Below are 6,239 nucleotides of genomic sequence, written 5' to 3'. Positions count from 1 at the left end.
GAGTGAGAAGTACTATCTTCCCAGGTAGGAATATAAACAGTTTAATATTTGAATATCCCTAATGATTTCTTCTTCCTGTTTACCTTTTTATGCTTCGCTATGATCTTCTGTTTGAAAGTCGAATTTTCTATTCAGTTCAGGTCTTTTCATCACAAATGCCTGAATGTCCTCTTTTTCTTTGAAGTCCCATTTTTCCCCTAAAAGATTATACGCAGTTTTGCTGGGTAGGTGATTCTTGGCTGTAGTCCCTGTTCCTTTGCCCTCCAGAATATCCTATTATATGCCCTCTCTTCCTTTAATGTAGATACTGCTAGATCTTGTGTTATCCTGCCTTTAGCTCCACAGTATTTGAATTCCTTTTTTCTAGCTGCCTGCAATATTTTTTCCTTGACCTGGGAGCTCTGGAATTTGGCTATAGTATTCCTGGAGGGCTTTCTTTTGGGATCTCTTTCAGGAGGTGATCAGTGGATTTTTTCAATTTCTATTTTGCTTTATTATTCCAGAATATCAGGGGAATCTTCCCTGACAAACTCTTAAAAGATGCTGTCTAAACTCTTATTTTTTCATTGTTTTCACGTACTCCATTGATTTTAAAATTATCTCTTCTGGATCTATTTTCTAGGTAAGTTGTTTTTCCAAGGAGTTATTTCATATTGCCTCCTATTTTTTTATTCATCTGGATTTCCTATACTGTGTCTTAATTTCTCATAAAGTCACTAGCTTCCATTTGTTCAATCTTAATTCTTAGGCAATAATTTTCTTCAGAGAGCTTTTTTAATCTCCTTTTCCTTTTGGCTGTTGACTTTTTTCTCATGATTTTCCTGAATTGCTCTCATTTCTCTTTCCATTCTTTCCTCCATCTCTCTAAATCTTCCCTCTATCTCTCCTAGTTTCTCTTCAAAGCCCCTATTAAGTACTTCCATGGCCTGAAATCAATTCATATTTTTCTTGGAAGCTTTGCATGTTGGAGCTTTGAATTTGTTATTATCTTCTTCTGAGGGTGTATTCTGGTCTACTTTGCCCCGCCAAAAAACATTTATATATTCTGCTGCTTTCTACACTTACTCATGTCGACCTGGAAGCAGATGTCTGATTGAAATCTGATTCTCTATGATCAGAAACTTGCCATGCCTGTGCCCTTCCCCCACTGGGCCACCATCACAGGATTTGTCCCACTGGTTCAGAACCAGGGCTTTTTGCCTCAACTCCAGCAGAGATGGCAGCCACTTCACCCCAACCAACCTATGAACACCCTCACCAATCTGCAAGCCAAGCTTCAGAAGAAGCTGCTGGTGGGAAAAGTTCCAAGACCCTAGAGATACAGTCTGTTACTGGCTGGGTCAGACTACTTGCTGAGCTCCTCTCTCTCTCTGCTCCATAAGCAGGTGATCCCAGTTGCAGATCAGCAGGTGATACAAATTGCTGTCTTTGGCTGGAAACTTGTCTCACTCTGTACTTATTTGGGTTAGGCTGCTCTGGGGGTTGTCTTATGGCATTATTTTGGAGTGTGTGGATGTGTTTATCAGGAGCTTGGGGGATTCACAGCCTTTTCTCTGCTATCTTGGCTTCTCCCCTCGATGAAATCCATTTCTAAAAGAAAAATATATTTATTATGAATTTGTTGTATTTTTTAAATCAGTTATAGAAAGGCAGCTAAGTGCTGCACTGGAGAGTTGGCTGAACTTGGTACCCAGAAAGACCTAAATTAAAATTTGTCTTTAAAAACTTAGCTGTATGACTCTGGACAATTCACTTAATCTTCCTCAGTTTCAGTTTCCTCAAATACCAAATGGGAGTGATAAGAGCACCTCTTTCATAGGATATTGGTGAGCATCAAATGAGGTAAAACCTAAATAATTTTTCAAATGTTAAAACAATATATAAAGGTTAAATGTAACAACACATAAAAGGGCTTAAAAGCCATTAAAACAATAATAACAAACAAGCAAAAAGATAAGTTTTAGAGTCAATTCCCTAAAAGCTTAGCTAAATAAAAACTAAGTGCACATCAACATACCCTTATCACTACAGCATATATGACTATGTATAGAGACAAGTCCTTTAACATGTTTTTTTTCAGTTTCCTCAACTCTAAAATGGGATAATAACAGTACCTACTCTGCAGCAAAATTGTTGCAACCTGCCACTCCTTTTAGGAAAACAAGTACCTTTAAATCTATCAAACTATTAAGGTAACTTAAAAGCCTGAAAGTCCATCTCAAGATTTGTAGTTATTTGATTAAAATTAGAAGAAGAAGGGCGGCAAGGTGATGCAGTGGATAAAGCACCAGCCCTGGATTCAGGAGTACCTGAGTTCACTTGCCACTTATTAGCTGTGTGACCCTGGACAAGTCACTTAACCCATATTGCCCCGCCAAAAAAAAAAAAATTAGAAGAAAAAAAAAAAAGAAAAACATACAAAAGGAAACAGATTTTGCCTTACAGATGTGAGATATGGCTTAGTAGTTATGTGCTCACAGCTACATAGAATCTGAAGTGGGAGAAGGGGAGCAAACCTCCCCTTCCCCAGTCAAATTCATAAACACACCTCAAAACATACTAATAGGATTCACAACAGAAAACCAGGAAAGGTAAAGGGTAGTCTTTCCCTTTTGTATAGCTATTGAATCATTAGCTACTATAGGTCTACAAGTAATAAGGAAATTATTTGTCAACTAGAAGTGTAATAATTGAATGAAGATTATATGTGACTAGAATTTCTTTATGCACATGTTTCTATACTATTTCCATGAACCAGGAATGACAAATCTGATCAATTTCCATGGGGGTACAGATTACCTATGTCATGCTTGAAAGCATTCTTCTCTGTATCAATACATCAGAACAGGTTTAAAATTCTTAGACTGATATTTTCAAAACTTCAGAAATTTATATCCTATGAATTTCCTCCAAATCAAAACATAAAGGTAGATTTAGAACAAAAACAAAGTGAGAGTGCATTGTTTCTTTTTCTTTTTTTGGTAATAACCTGATTGAGGAAATATAAAAACATTATCAAAAATGAAACAAGTATTTTGATATAGGATATGTCCTCAAGATAATAGAATTAAAATAGCAACAGACCATCTTTGCAACATGGCTCTCTGTGGGTTTGATTCATATGGGAAGACAAAAATGAGATAAATAGATTAGTTCAGTCTTAACATGTAACTTTGTAATGCTTCATGCACAGAATATTTCATTTCTGTTTAGTTGTCTTCTTGAGTGACTAACAACCTTATATAGAGCATAAAAATCCTCTCTACCATATAATTTTTAGTAATCAACATCCATCAGCAATAAATAAATGAAAATACATACTTAATATGGAAAATGACCATGCCCCTCTTTATGAATGAATGAAAAAACATTTATTAAGCATCTATTGTATGTTAACCAAAAACAATATCATAGGTCCATGAGACATTGTGTTAATATCAAGCCTTAAACATTTACTAGCTGTGGGACTCTGGGTAAGTCACTTAACCTATACTAGCCTGAGTTTCCACATCTTAAGAATGAAGATAATAATAGGCCCTTCCTCCCAGGGTTTATGTGAGGAGAACATGAGATAATATTTTTAAAGCATTTATAAATATTAAAGCTCTCTATAAATGCTAGTTGTTATTGTTGGTAGTAGTAGTAGTAGTAGTAGCAGTGTGGTAGTGGTAAAGGTGGTGGTGGTAGTAGCAGTAGTCATGTAGAAGTAGTGGGATGGTAGTAGGAATAGTAATGGTGATGGTGGTAATGGTCATGGTGAGGTGGTAATGGTAGGGATACAAGTAATAGTATCAGTAGTAATACTAGTACTGTATGCAATGGATTTTACTAGATACTGGAACTATTACAAATGCAAAACATAAATGTCTTCAAATACCTTACATTCTACTGCAGGGATACAATATGTACACAAAGAAGCATATACAAAATAATCCCAAATTAAGTATGAATAACTGGAGATATAGTAAAGTTCTCATGTAGGAAGTGGCACCTGAACTTTGACTAAATGTGACTTAAGGATTCTAGGAAATGTAGGTGACAGAATTTATCCTGGAATTGGGGATTACATGTACAAAGGAACAAAAATGAGAGATGGAATTTGGGGCATAGGGACCATCTAACAGGCCAGTTGAAGAATAAATAAAATAGGGGGACGGAGCCAAGATGGTGGAGAGGAAGCAGCAAGCTGCCTGAGCTCTCCTTCTGTTCCCTCAAAACGAACATTAAATCAAGCCTCTGGATGGATTCTGAAACTACAGAACCTGCAAAGAGACAGAGAGACACAGTCCTCCAACCAGAGATAATTTAGAAGAGTTCAGGAAAAGGTAGGTCTGACTCAGGCAAAAGGGAGGCCCAGCGCAGGGCAGCAACCCAGCGCCGAGGGGGTCGGGGCAAGTCAGCAGGAGCTGTGGGCCACAGCCGAACAACTGAGGCTCCCGGAACCTGGTTCAAAAATCTGGTGGCCAAGAAGGACAGTGGAAAAACCTACCTGCACCGGCTGACAGGGCCACAAACGGGTCAGGAGGGATCAGACGCCGGGGTCTGGCGCCTGGCTGGCCGAGCACAATCAGACAGGAAGTGCAGGGCGGGGCATCTCCACACACCATAAAGGCCTCAGAGTAAAAGCCCGGTCACACAGCATCTATACACCTGCACAAGAAGCCCAAAACAGGGACCCTGGTGCCCCCAGAGCAGACCTCAACTTAAAGAATAAATAAATAAGCTGCAATAATGAGTAAGAAGCAAAAAAGAGCCCTCTCCATTGAGAGCTTCTGTATCAATAGGGAAGAAGCCAACACAAACTCAGATGAGGACAATAGCCTCAAATTGTCTACATCTGAAGCCTCACAAGGGAAGGTGAATTGGTCTCAAGAACAAAAAGCCTTCCTGGAAGAGCTCAAAAACAATTTAAAAAATCAATTTCAAGAGGTAGAAGAAAAAATGGGGAGAGAAATGAAAGCAAAACAAAAAAACTATGAAAAAAGAATCAGCAGCTTGGAAAAAGAAGCTGAAGAAAACAAAGCCTTAAAAAATTCATTTGGCCAAATGGAAAAAAAAGCTGCATAATCTCACTGAAGAAAACAATACCTTAAAAAATTCACTTAGCCAAATGGAAAAAAAAGGTGCATAACCTCACTGAAGAAAACAATACCTTAAAAAATTCACTTAGCCAAATGGAAAAAAAGGTGCATAATCTCACTGAAGAAAACAATGCCTTAAAAATTAAAGTGGGACATTTGGAAGATAAGGAATCCATGAGACACCAAGAATCAGTCAAGCAGAATCAAAAAAATGAAAAAATAGAAGAAAATGTGAAATACCTCATTGGAAAGACAACTGATCTGGAAAACAGATCGAGGAGAGACAATTTGAGAATCATTGGACTGCCTGAAAGCCATGACCAGAAAAAGAATCTAGACACCATATTCCAGGAAATTATTAAGGAGAACTGCCCTGATATCATAGAATCAGAGGATAAAATCATCATTGAAAGAATCCACCGATCACCTCCTGAAAGAGACCCCAAAAGGAAAACTCCAAGGAATATTGTAGCCAAATTCCAGAATTATCAGGTGAAGGAGAAAATACTCCAAGCAGCCAGAAAGAAGCAATTTAAATATCATGGAGCCACAGTCAGGATTGCTCAGGACCTGGCAGCTTCAACAGTAAAGGACTGCAAGGCTTGGAATATGATATTCCGGAAGGCAAAGGAGCTTGGATTGCAGCCGAGAATCTATTGCCCAGCAAAAATGTGCATTTTCTTTCAGGGGAAAAGATGGACATTTAATGACATTGGGGACTTTCAATCTTTCCTGGTGAAAAGACCAGAACTGAATAGAAAATTTGATCTCAACATACAAGACTCAAGAGAAGTTTAAAAAGGTAAACAGGGGGGAAAAAAAGTTACCCTATTAGGTTAAACTGTTTATATCCCTACACAGGAAGATAATACTCATAACTCTTAAGAACTGTAAATGTATTTGGGCAGAGAGAAGGACTTTATATAGAGGGTATAAATATAAATTGTCTTTGATGTGATGATACAAAAGAATTAAGGGGATAAAAAGGGAGTCTATAGGGAGGAGAGGAAAGGGGAGGTGGAATGGGATGAATTATATTATATGAAGAGGTGGAAAAAACCTATTACAATAGAGGGAAAGAAAGGAGGGGGTAACATGGTTTCAACCCTATTCTCATTAGATTTGACTCAAAGAGGGTATAACATATACGTTCATTGG

Source organism: Dromiciops gliroides, chromosome 4, assembly GCF_019393635.1.
Source record: "Dromiciops gliroides isolate mDroGli1 chromosome 4, mDroGli1.pri, whole genome shotgun sequence".
Lineage (NCBI taxonomy): Eukaryota > Metazoa > Chordata > Mammalia > Microbiotheria > Microbiotheriidae > Dromiciops > Dromiciops gliroides.
Note: the sequence above shows the minus strand (reverse complement) of the source record.